This window comes from Tachypleus tridentatus, chromosome 8 (assembly GCF_004210375.1).
Source record: "Tachypleus tridentatus isolate NWPU-2018 chromosome 8, ASM421037v1, whole genome shotgun sequence".
Classification (NCBI taxonomy): Eukaryota; Metazoa; Arthropoda; class Merostomata; order Xiphosura; family Limulidae; genus Tachypleus; species Tachypleus tridentatus.
In genome coordinates, this window is record NC_134832.1 from 116,036,794 (window position 1) to 116,059,162 (window position 22,369).

At 34.6% G+C, this 22,369-nt stretch overlaps 1 long non-coding RNA gene across 2 annotated transcripts in view; it reads right to left on the bottom strand.

Annotated features, from left to right (window-relative positions):
• Positions 1 to 22,369, bottom strand: part of LOC143223273 (uncharacterized) — a 306,721-nt gene that overhangs the window by 16,451 nt on the left and 267,901 nt on the right. For both annotated transcript variants that reach the window (XR_013012794.1, XR_013012793.1), the window contains exon 2: positions 13,898 to 14,056. This is a non-coding gene — a long non-coding RNA (uncharacterized LOC143223273). The remainder of the gene's footprint in view (positions 1 to 13,897; positions 14,057 to 22,369) is intronic.

Sequence of the window (22,369 nt, forward strand, 5' to 3'; positions counted from 1 at the left end):
TTCTGCTGCACCATTGCCTTTTTTAAACTCATAAAGCATTATATGCCTAATGTTCTCCTCAGATACATCCATCTTCATAAGGGTTTATTTCATTAATGATCTGGTAAAGTGGAGTTGGGGTAGTTTCTTTTATTTGTCTGAATTTTTTTTTCACACGTCCTACTACATATTTTAGTCGTTAAAGCCTTTTACAAAGACAGAAATCATGATGCACTTTCTGTACTAAATTTTCGGACATTACTTATTTGATGACCTAATACTTTCTATCAAATATCTTGACTGCTGGTTAACTGTAAATCATTTCGTATCAAACACTTAGAATACTGAAGAAATTGATTCTATGAACCTAACTTTTTCTGTTTTATACAAACACAATCGTGCTCAGTGTTCTTTTCGTGAAATTCCCCCAAGGGCCCAATGCTGAAACAGAGTTTTGATACTCTTAGTGGGCAAAGCACAGATTGTCCAATGTGTTGCTTTGTGCTTAACTACAAATGTACAGATTTGGCCTGCTATGGCCAGGTGGTTCGGGCACTTGACTCAAAATCTGAGAATCGCGGGTTCGAATCCCTTTCACCAATAAACATGCTTGTTCTTTTAGCCATGGGGATATTATAGTGTGACGGTCAATCCCACTATTCGTTGATTAAAAAGTAGCCCAGAAGTTAGCGGTGAGTATTGATGACTATCAGCCTTCCATCGAGTTTTTCACTGCTGAAGTAGGGACCACTAGCGCAGATAGCCCTCCCATGGCTTTGCGCAAAATTACAAACAACAAGAACAAACCTTTAGGCAAAATTCAGGGTTTTGAGTTTCATTTACAAATTATATTTTGACGATTCAGCTAAATAACGTTCTTTTCGAAAAAGTATTTATGAATCTATACGTTTCGCATAATTGTTTTGATTCTTAAGTTTAAAGCTTTAGTTCTTATTCTAGGTAGTTATTGTTATTTTAATTTTTCATCAAAAATATTTGCAACATAAAGATTTTATAACTTTAAGGTCGCTTCTTACAGATATGTTAATAATGAACATATATGGCATATGTTCAGTGAGGAATTTAATAACACCACTAGTTAGCTCTTACTGCCATTTCCTTCGGCGACGCTGTTGGTAATATTTGTTAACACTAGGATATCCTTTTTATGGAAAGAAAATAACACTGGCTGTCTATAATGCAGGTTACATGTAACAAAAACGTGTTGCCGACAGCATTAAGAAGATATGCTTTATAATTATTCAAGGTCATTTTTATGTCTCAAACATTCAACAGCAGCTTGGGTTCAAGGACTTCAAAGGACTCTTTTTTGTAAAAGAGAATAAAACACATTGTTGAAGTGTCATTAATTCAGCAGTCAGATGTAATTCCCAACGTTGGTTTGAAATTAGGCCTGATTTGATTATCGTCGTAACCTATAATAAAGCAGTGTGCCGTCTATAGTTTATAAGAGTATCAATAGTATCAAATTTTACCGCGTGAGGGCTTCACCTGCGTCAGCACCTTGTTTTGGCAAATCAACAAGAGAGTGAAATAACAAGTTTGTCCAGTTTTTTTTCAATGGTTTAAAAATTAGTAAATAACATATAATGTCCTACAGATCCATCTTCACTAGAAGTTTTATGCCCATAACATTCTTAGTACACCTAAAAAAGACTTATAATAAGATCAAACTAACTCCCGTGATGGGTTGATATTTAATCCATGGAACGCAATCAGTTAAATACCCATTTTAAATTTAGAACCACACATTAAGCTTCATACTAAGGCCTCTGAATATGTTGATCAGTTGTTTTGTTACTAAGCGCAAAGCTACACAAATAGCTATTTATGTTCTGCCTACCACGGGTATCGAAATTAGATTTTTGACGTTATAAAACTGTTATCACACTTTTTGTCTTAGTGTAAAGTCAGGATTTTACATCGTCGTTTATTATAATGTTTTATTGGATTGATTTATTAACAGCTGTGTTGAATGCATAGTGGAGTATATTGCACAGACCATGGTTTTCTTATAAACATATATATATATATTGTTAAATCAATAACTGTTTCGTTAATATTGTTTAAATTAATTTTATGTTTCCATGAACTATGAAAGAGTCGTATAAAAAAACCTAGAATTATATATACAAATTAACGCTTTCATTTGTTTGTTTAATTTCGTAGGAAGGTACATTCGACTATATGCTATGTCCTCCGCAGGGAATCAAATTCCGGATTTTATTGTTGCAAGTCCGTGACTTTATCGCTGCTCTTCAGGAAACTCAAATGTATATCATCAGTAAACTGCCAATAATATTAAAAGAAAAGAAGGTTAGTTCAGAGGTTGGAATGGGCGGAGGCAAAAAAAAAAGGTTCCAAAGAATCAGTTCAACGTTTGATATTACCTTAAAGTGCACAGTGTTGACGAGTGGGGAGAGAATTTGTTTGTCAGTTTGTTTGGAATTAATCGCAATGCTACACCATGGATCATCTGTGCTCTGCCCACCAGATAAAAGTGAAGCACAAGCTTCATCAAAGGCTATATTAATTGCATACAAAGACCAATTAGTTAGATTTTTTCAATCATAGTTGTAGAGATCTCAGGCCCATCTTTCAGGGGCCCGGCATGGCAAGGTGGTTTAAGGCGTTCACTAGTAATCAGAGGGTCGCGGGTTCGAATCTCCGTCACACTAAACATGATCGCCCTTTCAGCAGTGGGGGCGCTATAATGTTACGGTAAATCCCACTATTTGTTGGTAAAAGAGTAGCTCAAGAATTGGCGGTAGGTGGTGATGTTTAGCTACCTTCTCTCTAGTCTTACACTTCTAAATTAGTGATGGTTAGCGCAGATAGCCCTTGTGTAGCTTTGCGCGATATTCAAAACAAACAAACCAAACTATCTTTCACGTGGTGGGAAACCCTTTTTCCCCCCCTCTGCTGAGAATAATGAGTTTCCTTGCACCAAAAGAATTGGAAAATCAAAATGTCTGAAAATTATCGTTCACTGTTTATACTTACATATATAGTAATGCCTAAACTGACAGAAAATGTGTGATATAACAGAAATTATATAAATAGCTACTGAAAATTTTTATTTTAACCTATTTTTCTCCAAATTAATCCCCTTGTTTTAAATTTTAAAAAATATAGTAAGAAAATATCCACTGTTTAAACATTACTAAGAGCATGAATATACATTTTTCTAAGTTATAACTTTTGAAATTGATCACTTTTTTTTTAAAATTTATAAATGACTTAGCAGATTGACTAGGGCGGGCATGACCAGGTGGTTAATGCACTCGACTTATAATCTGATGGTCGCGGGTTCAAATCCCCGTTACACCAAACATGCTCGCTCTTTCAGCCGTGGAGGCGTTATAATGTTACGGTCAATCCCACTATTTGTTGGTAAAAGAGTATCCTAAGAATTGGCGGTGGGTGGTGATGACTAGCTGTCTCCCTCTAGTCTTACACTGCTAAATTAGGGACGGCTATCGCAGATAGCTTTTGTGTAGCTTTGTGTGAAATTCAAAACACAAAAGAAATAGATTGACTAAGGGCTTATTTTTATAACTTTTAGGTATATTTCTGAAGTCCTTAGATGAGTGTGATGGTTTATAATAAAAAATGGATTTCGATACCAGTGGTGGATACAGCACATGTATCCTATTGTGTAGCTTTATTCTTTGCAACGAATAAAACTTCCCAGACAAAAAAAATACACGTTCATGATTCATTTTTAACAATGAATTTCGACTTTGTAAAGAATTTAAAATATTTTTTGTGATGAATAATATCGCGTGCAACGTCAGTTAGATAAATAATTTGCTTTTTTACTCACACGAAACACACGTGCTTAAAGCAAACTCACGTCATGATATTGACCTCCTCTGTGCCCATTTATTATTGAAGAGGCTTTAAAATCAACCGAAAGTTATTATATAGACAACAAAGGTGTCTATTATAGAAAATATAGCTACTACCATAGTACCTATGATGATTTATCACTTAGACGAACAAAAATTATTTCGGAACTGCTATGAATGTATTAGCCAAACTAAAACGAAATAATAATAATTCTTAGGTTTTTTTAGTTTAATTTGTATTTTTTCAGGCTTTTCTTTAAAGGAAATAAAACAATTCATCAATCTATCAGGTAAAAATCTGATCACGCATAAGCTTGACTTATTACGCCCTTTGGTGGTTATAAGTCAATAGCGTCAGATGATTTAAGAAGTCAGGGGGTAAATCCGGGTCATCGTAAGTTAATTAATTACTTCAATGCTGTTTAAAAGAGGGGGGGGGGGGGTAAACGTAATACTTTTTTTAGTTTGAAAATAAATATTTGAATGTGACTTTACATTAAGAACACATTTTAAGTTAAGCAACTATAGAAAAGTATCTCTCTCCCATCGATTAAATAATGCTTTAATTTTTTTACAGCCAAGTTGAAAGGCTAATGATCCATATACGTAAGATGCAGAAACAACATTGCTATGACAGACTATCTGCTGGCGTCCCTAAATTTCGACATATTTACCAGAAGGAATGTACCTAGTTTGCAGCATACTGTTATCCCCATGTAAGCTACTGAACTGTTGTCACTTTTATTACGCACCCACGATATAAAGAGTCAAAAACCTTTTGTGATATTGCATGGATTCGAACTCGAGTCATTGTCCCCGAAATCTAGAGTTCCACCAGAGGGCCAACTCGCATTTTATACAAACCGAACGGTTAAGAATATATCCGGGTTCGATATATATGTGTAGAAGAAGGTTTGTTTTGTTTGTTTGTTTTGGAATTTCGCACAAAGCTACTCTCGAGAGCTATCTGTGCTAGCCGTCCCTAAGTTAGCAGTGTAAGACTAGAGGGAAGGCAACTAGTCATCACCACCCACCCCCAACTCTTGGGCTACTCTTTTACCAACGAATAGTGGGATTGACCGTCACATTATACGCCCCCACGGCTGGGAGGGCGAGCATGTTTAGCGCGACGCGGGCGCAAACTCGCGACCCTCGGATTACGAGTCGCACGCCTTACGCGCTTGGCCATACGTGTAGAAGAAGAAAACACACACAGTAGAAGATAATACACTTTCAATTAAATTTGTTTGTCTGAAGTTAAGCACAAAGCTACGCAATTGATAATCTGTGCTCTGCTCACCACAGGTAAAAAATCTTGTTTCTAGCGTTGTAAGCTTCACACGTGGAATTAATTTACAGCTTCAAGATTCTCTCCTTAAGCTATCACTGTCTGCAATGAGCTGTGTGGAGACAGTTTCTCCTAAGGAAACAATAAAACTAAATGACTTATTGGAAACAGATTACTCTATATTATAAATAAAACATATTTCTGCCGTTGGCATTCCAGCTCCATGGTGGTTGGTCAAAACTCTGCATTAAAATAACGTACGATCAGAAATTACAAGATTATATTACACTACTTCCAATTATAATTGGGCATTAATTCACCTAATTGACGTAAAAGATTATGTGATGCATTTATCATACTCACACAGATACTTAGACCCATCTTAATTTTTATGACGAGAAAAGACAACTTACAATATACATATGCATGTACACAAGTCAGATAATATGCAGGAAACAATAATATGCTCTATTACAAGCAATTATTGTAATGCAAGTCAGTTTGATCTTTTCATGTATCCCTAAGACCAATAATTGTAATTCAAATGGTACGTTTAGAAACACAGAATAAGAACCTCAACGTTTAAAAATACACAATAATTTATTGCATAACGTTAAAAGTAAAATATACAACTAAACACTCTCTATCATTAAAATCTCTAAATTATGTTTCGGCGGAAAAAATTCCAATATTTTGAAAAATGTTTGTTTTGGAATTTCGCACAAAGCTACTCGAGGGCTATCTGTGCTAGCCGTCCCAAATTTAGCAGTGTAAGGCTAGAGGGAAGGCAGCTAGTCATCACCACACACCGCCAACTCTTGGACTACTCTTTTACCAACGAATGTTTGTTTTGGAATTTCGCACAAAGCTACTCGAGGGCTATCTGTGCTAGCCGTCCCTAATTTAGCAGTGTAAGGCTAGAGGGAAGGCAGCTAGTCATCACAACACACCGCCAACTCTTGGACTACTCTTTTACCAACGAATAGTGGGATTGACCGTAACATTATAACGCCCCCACGGCGCGACCGGGATGCGAACCCGCAACCCTCAGATTACGAGTCGCACGCCTTAACACGCTTAGCCGTGCCGGGCCCATTTTGAGGAAAACTTTGAAGATGGTGGAATTTTCTCCATGAAATATTTAAAGTTTTAATGCTGTAGGCTGTATAATTGTATATTTTGCTTTTAATTTATACAATAAATTATTGCGTATTCTTTAAAACTTGACATTAATTTGTGTTGTATGTGTTATTAATATCTAACAAAGATTTAAATAATAATTTTCATATAACTCTGTACCGACAAAATAATTTAAGAAAAACAAACTTCAGTGTTGTTTATGTCGTTTTATGCTTGTCGAAATATGTTACATCTTTATAGTTTAAAAGAAAATGTACGGGTTATAACCACGTTTAAACAATTTTTATTTTTGTTTTGAATAGGTTTCCTTCATAATTTTCTAAAGTTTCATTTACAAATTCAGTGTTTTATTGAGTTTTGAAAATTATCTTAAAAAGCGTATAAATACGTATAACTAATTCAAACATTTGAAGGAAGAGTGTTATAAAATCGTCATACTGATTTAAGGCACTCGAATTGAAATCTGAGAGTCACGGGTTTGAATCCCCGTCGTACCATACATGCTCTCTCTTTCAGCCCACTTTATAACGTGGGGGCTTTATAACGTTACGGTCAATCTCACTGTTCATTGTTAAAAGAGTAGCCCAAGAGTTGACAGTGGTTGATGATGACTAGCTGCCTTCCCTCCAATCTTATACTGTTAAATTAGGGACGGCTAGCGCAGATAGCCCTCATGTAGCTTTGAGCAAAATTCAAAACGAACCAAACAAGTGTTATAAATAGGTATAACTAATTCAGACTTTTCAAGGTGGGGTGAGTACCCACATTATAAACAGTTACAGAGATAGTTTTTACTTTAAATGATTTTTAGAAATACCATAATTTATTGTCATATTCGATTTTGTGTAGTTAATAAGAATATGAATTGAGCGAAATACCAAAAGTAATAATCAAACTTCATTGGAAAGAGTAAGTACATTTTGAAAATGGAAATATAAATATCTTGTATATAACACTAGCTATCAATTGATTATATACGTGGCTAACACCTGTCATTGATATACAAGTAGCAGGAGCGAACTATGATTCATAAATTACTGTATTAAAAATACAAGTGATTTATATTAAACCTGTTAAAACCTGTTAACCAAATTGTATTGAAAGCGAAAAGCAGTAGTAAAATACGTTTAATTCCCGTATCCTGTATTCAGTAGAAAATAACAACGTATCATGCATGAACATGAAATTATTCACACATAAGTCTATTAAGAGAAATGATGTTTATGTATTAGAACACGCCTGATTATGGGGGGCAAAGGGGAGTGGTTGCCCCGACTTTTTTCTGGTGAGTATACCATACACATGATATTCACAATAAATAAATGAGACATTTTGTCTCCTTCACTCACACACACACATTTCGGCTTTAAATCCCGCCCACGTGTGTAAGGCAAGGCCTTACACAACCGATTCGTTAGTGTAGGTACACAGTAGACCCGAGAATTCTTGGTTTGTGGCCGGATGCTGCAAAATCCATGCTCCGAACTTTGGAGGTATAGATGCGCTGTAAACATGATGCTCTAATTACACTATTCGGTAGGGTAAAAGTAACTTTCCCTCCAGTTTATGAGTTCCAAATTTTAGACGGTTACTCGTAAATAATCCTTTGTGTAGTTTTGCAAGAATATTCTCAAACACCTGAAACAACTGGTAGAACAATATGAAGATTACACGATTCATTTATTAATATCATAAAATTAGCTACGCTTAACCTATCGATGGATGAATATCTCCTTAAAAGAGTTTTTTTTTGTTCTACACATATTAATAAATTCAAATTAGTTCTTTACTATCGCTACACATTAGTTTATTATGTATAGTTGTTTGTTTTTTAATAAAGAATGTTGCAAATAAAAATATATAAAATGGAACTTTTTAAACAGAATTTCGTCTGTTTTATTCAAAATAATTTATTTTGTGTTAAGCATATAGCTGCGCAATAGGCTGGCTGTCTTTGCTCTACTATCCGCAGATGTCAAAATCCGTTTTGTTTTGTTTTTTTGTTTTCTCGCTTATAAGCCTTCATATTTACTGTTGAGCCACTGGGGGTGAGAATAAAGAATAAAAAAAATATTTTAAATGTGTATGCTGATAATTAGTATATTTGATGTCAGAGTCAAGACCAAATAATGTGCCTCTTTAGCAAGTAGTTTAGTCATTTCTCTTAGTTAGAGTGCATAGAATTTAGTATTGTCTTAGGCAATAAGTTAGTTGCTAATTTAAACTAAATCATTAGCATCAAAATATATAAGATTAATATTATGGTTTTTGCTAGGAGACACTTTTTTATGAAGATGAATTAACAAGTACACGTAAGATTTGATTTTACAACATTTTCTTTGAAATTTACAAAATTGTTTTTAATACATTTATCTAATAGTTTTATTCTAGAGCCCATTATTAAAATAATGTTCATACGTGTATCAAACAGTTTCGTGAACTTATCACGTAAATCATTATGAAGTATTCTTGTTAAAAATATTATAAAATCACAGGGTCACTAAGATTTAGGTAATGCACATTTTAATTATTCCTGTTGCAGATGTGTTGGAAGGTTCGAATAAGCGTGCGATGGCATCTTAATTTTTCATATGTTCTGGCTTGGGACTGTGCCAGACGATTTTTATTTTCCGCAAAGCCGTTGTTGGACACAAATATGGCCAACTTAAAGTTGAAAAACCTGGATAGACTATAGCCTAAAAATTCAATTCGGAACTTTTATCTAGTATATCTTGTTACTGTAGTATGACTTTCTAAGGCGTGTCAGTCATATGAAAACTAGTTTCAAGTGTGGATGCTAAGGAATTTCGAATATGAAAATATTGCTGTATTCTCGTATACAGCAGACATTTCAGTACTAATTCATTTCTTCGCTTTAATGATGCGCCTAAAATTCAAATAACCAAAAAATATCTGATTTTCTCCCTAGAAAAGAAAATGTGTATTGATAGGATATAAATACTGATTAATAGAGGACTAGAAAGACGGATAGATAGATGAAAATATTGATTGACTAATATAAACATGGCTGAGGAAACTGCTGATTGGTTGCTTTTCCTCTGATTATTAGTTTAAAATTGGGGTCCGCTATTAAACACTATGGGTCGCTGACCTCGCCGCTTAGTTCAGGTGTACATATGGTACCATTTGAGTTGAAAATTACAATTATAATTAACTATCAAAGTCAAGTTTCTAACAAGTATAAATAAGCTTAACTCCCAAAGTTATGAAGACAATCTAACAAACAAAGGTATTGGGTGATTACTACAAACACAATGTTAACCTACTTCAGCAATAACAAGGTTTTACATTACAAAAAACTATAACAAACACTAAAGAAAAATATAATATCGATCTTATGATTATCGAATAATATGATATACGTTACCAGTAACGCAATATTCAAAATAAAACATACCTCCAGTGGTAGAGCAGATTTACAACGGTAAAAACCGGGTTTCAATACTCGTGGTGGGCAGAGCGCAGACAGCCGATTGTGTAGCTTTGGGCTTAACTTCAAATTAAAATCAAATTAAATTAAATAAAGAACAGTAGTGTGTGTGTGAGAGAGAGAGATAAAAGAAATTAACAATTTTGCACCAGCCTTCCACTTTCATTTATAGCTGTCTACAGCTTGATTATTGTTATTTTATCAATATACCTTTATGTACACATCGATTTATTTCGTTCCCCACCTATATGTTTCACAATCATTTATCTGATTGTCAGTAGATCTTTTCTATGTGTTTCTTTCTTTTCCTAAGTAGGACCTGTATGGCTAGGTGGTTATGAAGCTCGCCTGCCAATCTGAGAATCGTGGGTTTGAATTCCCGTCTCACCAAACATGCTCGCCCTTTCAACCGTGGGGCGTTATAATGTGACGCTCAATCTCCCTATTCTTTGATAAAAGAGTAGCCAACGAGCTGGCGGTTGACTAGCTGCCTTCCTTCTAATATTTCCCTTCTAAATTATGGACAGCGAGCTCAGATAGCCCTCATGTAACTTTGCATGAAGTTCAGAACAAACAAATATTCTATGTACGAATTCAACTTGATACAAGCTTTATTATGTTAGCATTTAAAAGCAGGTTAAGCAATACTTGTTTAAATATTCACCTTATTTAGTATCTTTGAGTTTTATGATACTTCTATTCGCTGGCAGAGTTGTGCTTTCCCATTTTTCATAATTTACTTTTCTTGTTAGAACGCCTCTGACATTTTGAACTTCTCACCCTTAACTCATTTTTAAACCCACTTAGTTGTCGACGCCTGACCTCAACAGTCATTTTAATCTTCACCTCTGACCTTTTTTTTTTTTAATGGTAAAGGCCAAAATATGTAGGCTAATAATTGTCATGGTAATTAATCGTCTGTAAAACATAACATCACCCTTATTAAACTTATATATTAAATATTATTTTATTTTCAGTGTTTTTAGTAAAAATAAACAATAAAAGGTTATAAAATGAAATAAGAAGACTAGTTTGAAATTAAAATTTCAAAAAAGTTCAGATGTTTTCTTATATCAAAGAAATATATTACATAAAATATTCCTTCGGTGAGCGTAGTAAACACAGTAACACAAAGAACAACGACAACGCTATCACTTGGTATTGTTGTATTCTACGTCGAAATAATTTTCAATGTTATTCTCAGTTACCCGCCAAATTAAATTAACGTGTTCTTTTTATTCAGATAGAGGACGCTTTGTGGAGCCGTTATAGGCTTATTACATTAAAAAAACTAATGAAAAAATAATTTTTTTAAAAAAAAACTTGTAATTTAATGTTTTCAGGGAAGAATTAACGAAGTTTTTTGTTCATTCGTTTGGGTTCAAGAGACAAGTTCTTGGCTTTGAAAAATTGAAATTTTAGTTAAAAGTTCGTACAGATGTAAGTAATTATTCTTCACCTGCCTCTATAATCACACTTGATGTTCGGAATCGAACACCAGATGTCACGAATAGCATGGTTAACAGATATATACGTAAAAAAAAGTAGTTCCCGCCCAGACTTTGTTGTAGTCTTTGTTTAAATGCTGGAGACGTCACGAGAGGCCATGTGCATTTAAATGCTAACGAAAAATCAATTATTTTCAAGCAGTTTGTGGCAGGTGTATCAATATCTGGACAGGTGAGTAATGAAGTACAAAACTATATTTGAACCCAGAAATACACGTTCTTTTAACACTTTCACCTTCACGTGGCTATGAATGAGACTACTAATGTTAGGGGTACGGCATGTAGGAGGTGGGCGGTGTAGGCGCAGCTGATGTAGTTACCTTTGACATTTCACACCCGTTTAAAAACAAAACACATCTGTATGTCGGCTTGTGGTTATCCTGGCAGTCGTCATGATAGCTAGTAATATTCAAATTGGTATGTCCAATACTTTTAGCCCAAACTTTGTAAATGTATAAAAAACAACAAACGCCGTTGTGATATTGGTGTTATTAGAAATAAAACACTAAACACAGACCTGTAAAGCTATCCATTTTACATATCAAGATGTAAATATTTGATGAGGTTATTTTTAAAAGTATCACATTCATAATTAAATATCAAATAACTGAAGACTTGAGATGTTAATTTACAAAACGTATATTAGATGCATAGATCCCAGATTGCGCAAACCAACCAGTGAAGTGCATTTAAAATTATACTTCGTATTTTACAAATTAGTTTCATATATTCATACAATGCTCAAAAATCCTACCTCTTATCTGTTTTACCATCTATCTATCTTACTGCCTTCTACCTGTTTTAAATTTAAATGTCTTTCAGCCTTTCCACCTGTCGCATATATCTGGGATTCTAGATATATCGAACACGCTCGCCCTTTCAGCCGTGACGGCATTATAAGTTACGGTTAATCCCACTTTCTTTGATAAAAAAGTAGCCCAAGAGTTGGGTTGGGTAGGCGGATGATAACTAGCTGCCTTCCCTCTAGATTTTCACTGCTACTTTAAGGATGGCTATCGCAGTTGGCCTGGCGTGGCCAAGTATGTTAAGGCGTTTGACTCGTAAACCGAGGGTCGCGGGTTCGAATCCCGATCACACCAAACATGCTCGCCATTTCAACCGTGTGGGTGTTATTATGTGACGGTCAAACCCACTATTCATGGGTAAAAAAGTAGCCCAACAGTTGGCGGTGAGTGGTGATGACTAACTGCTTTCCCTCTAGTCTTTCACTGCTAAATTAGGAACGGCTAACGCAGATAGTCCTCGTGTAGCTTTGCGTGGAATTCAAAAAACAAACAAACAAACCGTCACAAAATAATGCCCCCATGATTGATAAGGCGAACATGTTTGGTGTGATAGGGATTCAAACCCGCGATTCTCAGATTATGAGTTGAATGCCTTAATCACCTGGCCGTGCCAGGCAATAGAAAGAAAAAAAGAGTTAAATCAAAGTGATTGAACATTAAAAAAGTAAAATAATGAAATTATGAGACATTATTTGAAGTGAGTTTATTATGCAAGGGGAACTTACATTGGGCACACATAACTCAACAACGAGACTTAATAAACTGCTAAAAAATCATTTATTGTACAGTAAACGTGGGTTTAACATGTAAAAAAAATTAAGTCGTATGCTTGAATCGAAATCGATAGTCTTCGAGTAGCTTTGCTCAAAATTCAAAACAAACAAGCTATCGCAGTTAGCCTTCGTATAACGTTTTGCAAAATTCTAAACAAACAAACAAACCAAAACCTTGTTCCTACTTACCATCTATCTGTCTTAACCTCTTCCATCTGTTCTTACAACATAGTTTTCTTTTACTATCGCTTGTTTTACCTTAAAACATGTAATTTCAATGAAAATAAACATTTTAATTATTTTAAACATTCTCTTAAATGTTTATTAACCGTCCCATGTGTGTACTTAACATCCTATACCTATCTATCCATTGGTTGTTTTTTTATCGAAATGTAGTAGTGGCTTACAAATATTTCTTTACTCATTCCTCTAATTAGATCTGTAGAACTTTCTTAGATAAAATTTAAATTGTTATGACATTTATTGCTTAGCTCAGGAAGAATTTTAATGTTCTGGATTAGGAATTCCCTCCTGGAGAGAACTATAACATTTGTTATCCATTCACTTCACCTTCCAAAGTGTACCTCCCTTGTTATTAGTTTTTCTGTATTACCTGAGGGAGATTTCCACTATTAGAGATGTTTATTAGAATGGAAATGTTCCTCATAGCTGCCATATCATGCTAAGGGGTAAAGTTATTTCTGATCATTAAATCATACCTTGTCACGTTTTCCGTCTCTGGTCTCAGTCTATGAAACTCTACACTTTATTTTTTTTTGTATACTTAATAATTTGTTCTCGTCTAACATGGTGGATGACTTAATAGCATTAGCTGCTTTACGTAAAAAAACACGCTGTGCTATATACAGTAAATAGTTGTTAAGTTTAAATCTGTAATGTAAATCATATTAAAAGATATAGAGCAACACTTGTCGTATTTATTATTTTTTGTCTAGTTTATATGTCTTTGTATTGTAATATAATGTAAATGTATCCTCTTATTTTACGTAATTACAAGAGCTGAGTGAGCACTTTTCAGTAACATCATTTAATAATGTATTGGTTTTCTTGTTTATTCACCTCAGTGAAGTATTAGATCAGTCACCAGGTGTCCCTGCCAATACAAAACTTCTCAATCTTTGTGAAAAGCAATTTTCGCTTTCTAGGATATACGTCTCTCGAACACGGTTTTCATGATTGTTGCAGGTTTTCAGATTTCTGTCAGGATTTCTTCAATTTCTGTTAGAATAGCACAGAATAAAAGCCACATGTAAAACTGATTACGTGGACGGAAAAGGATTAGATAATATAAAACTATCTATTACTTCTCATTTAAATATTACTTGGAAATGAAAGTTACACTTGTAGTGGGAAAGTAAAAACAGATTTACGTGCGTGTTTATGTTTAAGGCTGTCTTATGGCTGAAATAGATAACAATATATAATTATGTTTTTTGCATTAATAAATAATTATCGTTTAAATGGTGTATTATTTTAAATAATTAAGTACCACAAGCCATATGAGTGAACTAATTAATCAAAGATACTGTTAAATTAACTGCCTAACGGCGAACATGTGTTGACAAGTTTTGTGTAATGCTTGCTATCGGATGAATTATCAAAGCGTTTAGTTTATTTAGAACAATACTTAGTCTGAAGTTAATATTATAAATATTATACTGAAACTTTGGAGCGATAGTTGTGAGAAATGTTTATAAATGTACTGTTGGTCAATCTGTAGTCAAGGTAGCCCAGTAGTAGAAGCTGTTTCCAAATTTCAGAATATAGGTCTTGTAAACCTGAGTGGATTAGGCTAAAAAATGACTTGTTCTACCCAACTTGATTGATTTCTGTTCAATATTGATTTAATTACAAGAGGCCAGAGTTTGGCTAGTCTACGCTTTCACAGTAACCCCTTTCAGGGCCGTGTTCATGCATGCAGTTATATTAATGTGTTGAATACGCTTTCACTTCGTCCGATTTTGTTAAAAGTTCACACTACACGAAAGTATAAGTAAAGCTTGTTTGTTGAATTTTGCGCTAAAACTACTCAATGACTATCTGCGCTAGTCATCCTTAATTTAGGAGTAATAAAAGAAAGGCAGCTACTCAACAACTCTATAGCTACCCTTTTATCAGGCTCGGCATGGCCAGGTGGTTAAGGCACTCTACTCGTAATCCGAGGGTCGCGGGTTCGAATTCTTGTCATACCAAACATGCTCGCCCTTTGAGCCGTGGGGGGGGGGCGTTATAATGTGACGGTCAATCCCATTATTCGTTGGTAAAAGAATAGCCCAAGAGTTAGCGGTGGGTGGTGATGACCAGTTGCCCTCCCTCTAGTCTTACACTGCTAAATTAGGAACGGCTAGCGCAGATAACCCTCGTGTAGCTTTGTGCGAAATTCAAAAACAAACAAAAAATACCACAAACGCTCTATTACTAAATTCAAACCCCAAAAAAAACCGTTATTTATACGTCGCTTAACCAACACCTACATAAACAAATTCCAAAACTGGCCACCCACACAAGCTCGCTTCCACAAACTCGCAACTCGATTTTGTTACAAATTTTTTTTTTTTTTTTAGAAAACTTTAAATATCAGAATTTCTCAACCCGTCTGCTTCCACTGCCCCCTGGAAAAATAATTTATCTCAAGAACAAAATAGCCATAACTCAAATAACCTTCGATTAACAATATAACCCTCGTCTAGAATTGATACTATTTCTCTCCTTCTCTGGTGTAGCTTAGTGCGAAATTCAAAACAAAACAAAAAACAATCCAACTCTGGTATCGGATTTATATATTCCAGCCTCCCTGAAGGACCATATGTCCTAAGATTTTTCCGGACTTCTTAGGCGGATTCACTCCAGGCTAGATGCACTTAAACACTCCTTTACTAGTAAAATACTTCATATGACCATTTAACACTAACACAAGCCCAGTCTGTTTTAATCACGTGACCGTTCCATAATTATCCTTAATCACGAGCTGTGCCAAGAGAGATTGCTTGTTCTCTGATAAGCAAACGGTTTTTTCATAATAAACCTAAATACCTGTCAAGAATAAAATGGGATAAAGAAGCACAAGTAAACTTTGTGATCAAGGTAGTGATAACGTAACATATCCATGACCATCAGAATGTGGTTAACGACGGGTTAGTGACCACCATCTCCACGATTATTAGAATATTTCTGGACAAGCGCGCTCATTTCTGTGATAGCCAACCTCCACCTTTTGTTAAATACAAAATTAATAATTTTATCTTCGTGTATTTTGTTTTACTTATAGCAAATCCACATCGGGCTATTGGTGGTGTCCACCGAGGGGAATCGAACCCCTTATTTTAGCGTTGAAAATCCGCTGTCCCAGCAAGGGACTAATAAATTTGTGTGTGTGTGATTACTTATCATATTTTAAGTTCATTTTTATCAAAAAATTTAAGTTGTTTACGCTAATAAATTGATTAATAATATTCGTATTAAAGTTCAGAAAGTAAACTCATTAAGTCCCCCGTCGGTACAGTGGTTAGTCTGCGGATTTACAACGCTAAAATCAGAGTTAAAATGTGGAAATTGAATAACTTTTTTTATAATTCAGATGTAATGAAGTTTTCACATTTATTGCAGCTCCAAAACAGCCGAAAAGACAAAAAGAGAGAGAAAACAAAAGTACCTAGTCTTATGAAAAATCATAAGTTCTCAAAACCTGGCTAACTTGAACAAGAACAAGCAACACCGCATTTTGTACTGTGTGTAATAGCGTTGTCTCATTCGCATTGAAAGAGTATTTTACATAAAATACATACACGGGCCTAAACATCTCATAAGTAGAAAAACATATTTGAAAAGGAAGGAAAGCCAAGAAAAACGTGGAGTTTTTTGTTTTTTTATCAAATTCACATAGAAGCCGTAAAGACAAAATGCTTGAAGCAGAAGTGTTATTCCAGGCTTTAGTAGTATAAATGTTTTTGGTTTTTTTATATTTTATTGTAGACTTATAAAAAGTCCAATAAAAGCTATGCCCTCTAAGCCACTGATGGATACCTTGTGGTTGATGGTGCATAAAGTTGACATACACTAATTATACGTTGGTTGAAAAGGTAAGAGCTACAGTAACCATAGATGAAACTAATGATAGAGCCACAATTAAAAAGTTGGAAATGAGTGCAGATTACAGCATCATGATTAAAATCGAATTCCTTCTTCAGATGGGTGCGTCGAGTCTTTAGTTTATGAGATAGCATCATCTCTTTAAAATCTGTACTTGCTTCTAAAAATCTTGGAGGATTCTGTACGGTGATACAACGAATGTTCCAATGGGAATTTATTATTCAGTTTCGTCTGTGAGTAAAGACCATTTCCATGAACTTGTATTACCAACATAATTGCTATATTATGGTACATCTCGTTGGTTATGGCACGGCATGGCCAAACGTGTTAAGGCGTTCGGCTCGTAATCCGAAATTCGCAGGTTCGAATCCTGGTCGCACCAAACATGCTCGCCCTTTCACCCGTGAGGGCGTTATTATGTCACGATCAATCCCACTATTCGTTGGTAAAAGAGTAGCCCAAGAGTTGGCGGTGGGTAGTGATGACTAGCTGCCTTCCCTCTAGTCTTACACTGCTAAATTAGGGACGGCTAGCGCAGATAGCCTTCGAGTAGCTTTGCGCGTTGGTTCAATTGATTGTAATCAAAGTTCCCAAATAGGGTTAAAGGCCTTTTAGATGGGTTATATAATCTTGTTTCTATTGGGTGGTGAACAATAACAACTTCTAAAGGAATTTCAGTAATTTTCAAACTGCTAGATGCATAAAATTCTAGCGCCTGGTCAAAACTGAAGATTGGTTGGTTAAGAAACAGTATATAAACTGCTTCAACAAATGATGCATTGTAATTATACCCCACGTCACTTGCCTTTGAATATTTTGCACATTTAAATACTTTCCCAAGTACAGATTCCATACATGAAAATCTTACTTGTGTTTATAAGTTATAGACTGAGTATTTTCAGTTCATGTAACATTATCTTTCAAAGGAACGCTCCACTTTTCCAAAGGCTGCGTGTAAAAATAAAATTAATCTAAACATTATCTAACAATTTCATGAATGTAAGTTATGTTAATTCAGTTATTGACTTGTGACGGTTGATGGATAAAAAGAGAACGAGCAATTTGCCTCTGAATAAAGTATATCTGGGTATCTTAAATAAAGTTCCTTTTCTTCTATTTATCTATTTGTGATTCTGTATAGAACATAATATTTTATTTGTTCGTTACGATGAAATACGAAGCACATCTCTATTGACATTTTGTTTCAATGCAAAATGAAATAGGTTATCGCATATACATTATCATACTTGCAACTGAGACTAAAAATATCTAATGGTAGGGTTTACGATTTAACTAGCTATTTTGAGTACGTTACTTTGAAATATTTATTAGTTTTAAATTCATTATTTCAAACTACGATAAAACTAAACGCATGGGTTTACTGTTAATAAAAGAAAAACGTGTTTGATATTTGAAAACGGGTGTTTTGAATAAATTATAATAACTCTTAGGACGTATAATAGAATAACTAGTTTATTTATTTATGGGAAGTGTTAGGATATTTAGAAAGCTTGTGTGTAAACTAATAACAAGTGGCTATATTTTCAATGCACACTGCCGTGCTTGTGTGAACCTTGAATTTAGATTTTGTACTGAACTGTACACGATATTTTTATGGATGTGTAGCAGCAATTTGAGTTGTTTGTGTTGAAATAGATTTCACGCTAGGTGTTACTTGTATGCAATGTTTTATATATAAACAAGATGTGTTTCAACTGTATAGACGTTGAAAACTTGTCTTTCTGTAAAATCAATGTTTTAATTGGTACTTGGTATTGATAAATTTTAGGAAGTACGTTATATTGTTTTCGTTATTAGCATTTTTATGTCAAGAAAAGACAAAACTTGTGGACAGTTGTTGGGTTTTTTTTTCTTGTTGTTAGGTATAAATTGGCAAACTAGTGTACAAAATAAAAAACATAAATGCGAAATAGCACAAGTCTTATCTTTCTTTATCCACACATTATATTACTTTGCATCTCATGCACGTACTTTTATTATTTTCTATTCTTGAATTGGAACTATTCCGTTCGTGAACCGAATGAATAATAATTAAAAATGGTGAGGTACAAAAAATATTAGTGCAGAAGAAAGATTGTTTCTTTAAACGATCGATTATAACTTGTTGACAGCTTTACAAGTATTTTTTATGGTAGATAATCCTTGCTTAATTAGCTGCCATTTTGAGAACTGAGCACTTGTGCGTGGTTAAGATGCTCTCTTAATCACTCATCAAACGTAACCTCGAAATGGCTACAAAATAACTTATTGAAACGCATTTGTTAACAGACAGCGTAGTGAGTCTACACGAGAACTTTCCTTTGTGTTTTTCGGGTGGCCAACCATTAAATTAACCTGTCAAACAAGAGACATGAAAACTATACAACGAGCAAATATTTAGATATCTTGACAACATACCTTTACTGTTAAAACTATATCTGCACGGTCCATTAACAACACTTATGAAGTTAAAGAGGGTGGTCTATTAGTAAAAGGGGGTAGGGGGACAGGGCCTGGTGGTTAGCGTGCCGAACTGTGGATATGCGATTCCGATTTTCCCGTCCCGCTGCCATTAAAAGAAAATTGTTTTCCGTACTTTGAGTCCTAGTTATGTTATAAGTGTGACGGTCAAATTTCACTATTCGATTAGAGTAGCTCAAGAGTTGGCGTAGGGTAATGAAGAATAGCTTCCTTCCTTCTAGTCTGTCAGTTCAAAATTAGGGCTAGATAACCTAAATAGCTCTTGTTAAGTGTCACAGAAATCCACATCAAACCTGCAAGTCGAGTAATCTAAGACATACGCTGGGTTATTATACATACATTACTAACTAGAATATTTATTACTTATCTTAGAGAATGAATTAACAGCTGGAAGCTAATATTATAGCATTTCGAAGTGCAATTTTAAATGGGTTGCCTGGCTATAAAGATACTACCTACTGCTTTATTGTTAGTTCCATTAATGGAGATGTGAATTTATTATCTAGCAAAAATTTTATGTTTATAACTGCTAGAGAACTATTAACCTCAGTTACATCGCTCAGACTTCGGATCTTCTCTAGGCTTCTTTACTGACAAATGTACACTGTGGCTTTAGAAAACTGTCAGTGTTACAATGTACACTGTGGCTTTAGAAAACTGTCAGTGTTACAATAAAGACATACCTGTCAGTGTTACAATAAAGACATACTTTAACTGTTTTTCTTCAAATTCAGCTTTACCCTTTATTATCTAAACAAGAGACAAAGAGGGTTTATACTGTATAGAAGTTTCTCATAAGTCGCTTCTCAAAATGTAAACGTTCCGAAATCACAAACCCGAATGTGAAATGTGAAGCACTGCTATTGTTCATGAATAAGCCACACGTGCTTTCTAAGTCTAAAATATCTTCCAACAATTTAATCGGCTATTGATACAAAGAAAGAATGAATTTTCTCCTCGCTTTCTTTATTTGTAGTTAAGCACAAAGCTAAACAATAGGTTATTTATGCCCACCACTGGTATCAAAACCCTGTTTCTGGGATTATAAGTCCACAAGCATGCCTCTGTGCTACTGGTGAGGGCTTCTCAGGTAATTTATTTTTAATATTATGTTCAATTGTATAGAAAGCGTAATCTGTTTTTTTTAAATAAAGATACAGAAGAAATACATTTTAATTGGTTTTTAAATCTCAGTAAAACATTATATGAGGACTCCTATATGCTGATAAAATGTTTGTTTGTTTTATAACAAAGCAACATTGGGCTATCTGTTGTGTCTACCACGGGAGCCGAACCCTCGATTTTAGCGATGCAAGTCAGTAGACTGACCGCTGTTTCTTCCGGAGACCTTATAAAAAATTCTTAATTCACACTTTGTATTAAGTGAAAGGTGAAAGCAAAGAACACCAAAATATTATCTTCTTACAGGAACGTCAGGTTCACTTTTCGTGTTTGTGAATATACGTGGGTTACTGTCAGATTAGAATGTTGGATGGTCAGTAATGCTGTATTACCATTGAGCCGTTTTATGTTAATAACAAACAAACAAATTATTTCCATAGTCGGTAAATCGTCTGAGTTTACACACACACATTTAACGAAGGAGATCTGGTAAGAAACAAATTTATTCAACTTTTAAGAAAGGTTCTTCCACATATTATACTTAGATGAACATAAAATAACCCTCCATTATTCCTAATTACTGAAACCGAAAAAAATTAAAACACACAGTCATGATACCTGAGCACGTGTTTTAAATTTTGTTTCAAACATAAATTTCGAGAGGGAGGGACAAGAGAAAATCTCATGCCAATTTCGAATTCAGTAACTCTGACAAACAACTCGTAGACCCAGTCATGACCGAGCAACCTTTCGGGCGTGTTTTTGCCCTCTTGGTAGTGGGCTACGCCTTATAGGTTATGACATCCTGGACCACTCTGAGTTTGCATGTTAAAGTTTCTCCTGTTAAATCCAAAACACGAGGAGTTCACAGACAGACCAAGGGAGAAACGCAAAACGGGAATTAATATAGAAAGTGTATTTTCAACAGTCAATTCAAACTTCGTAATATTTTGTCCTAGAAAGATAAAGATCCAACAGAATTAGGACATTGGCAGCAATCACATTTTATGACAATATACGTGTCTTTGAGCACTCGCAAACGGAATATTGTGTTCCTGTCAAAAGACGAAGAGAAACAACAATTAACATATTTAGACGATAGTTTTTTGGCTTTCACTGAATAACATCTACACGTTAAGGAGTCACTTGCAATTAAGAAATTATTCCTGATTCCAGAAATCATTAGTATTTATTTCAGACTAAAGTTATGCTTACCACATTGGGAGAGTCATGCCGAGTTTGAACGTAACACAACAAGACTCATTTTTTACCCTCCAAAGACAACACGACTCTTTTAAACAATAAAAATTTGGTGATTAAATGTTATAAGGTAAATGACATGAAGTTGCTTGCTTTAGACGTGTTTAAGACCAAATACGTGAAATCAGACAAAGGCAAGCTTGAGGGTTTTATAATGGTAAAATTCGGGGCTCGATCTGTATGGTAGGAAGAGTACATGATGTAGGTGACTTGTGCATATTTCAAGTTATTTTCATTCTCCTTCAAGTGAAATGTCACTAAGCTTCCTGATACATATTAACAACCATTCTAGATAGGCATTGAGTTTGGTGAACTTAAGTAACATCTGGTAGGTGGCTATCTTTTATTATTTATTATTTTCTTTCTCCTGCAGGCACAACACTGATAACCTACGAACTTCATTCGCAGTGTATTTTTTTTCTATTCTCAAACAATGCTTCCACAATCATTCTGCCTTTTCAGTATCTTGAAATCGAGATATATCACTTAGAAAAATATAAATTGATTTAGAAATCCTCACAATTCCCGACTTTTATGTTTTTGCATTATTAATAGATACCTGTATATATGTGTGCCTCT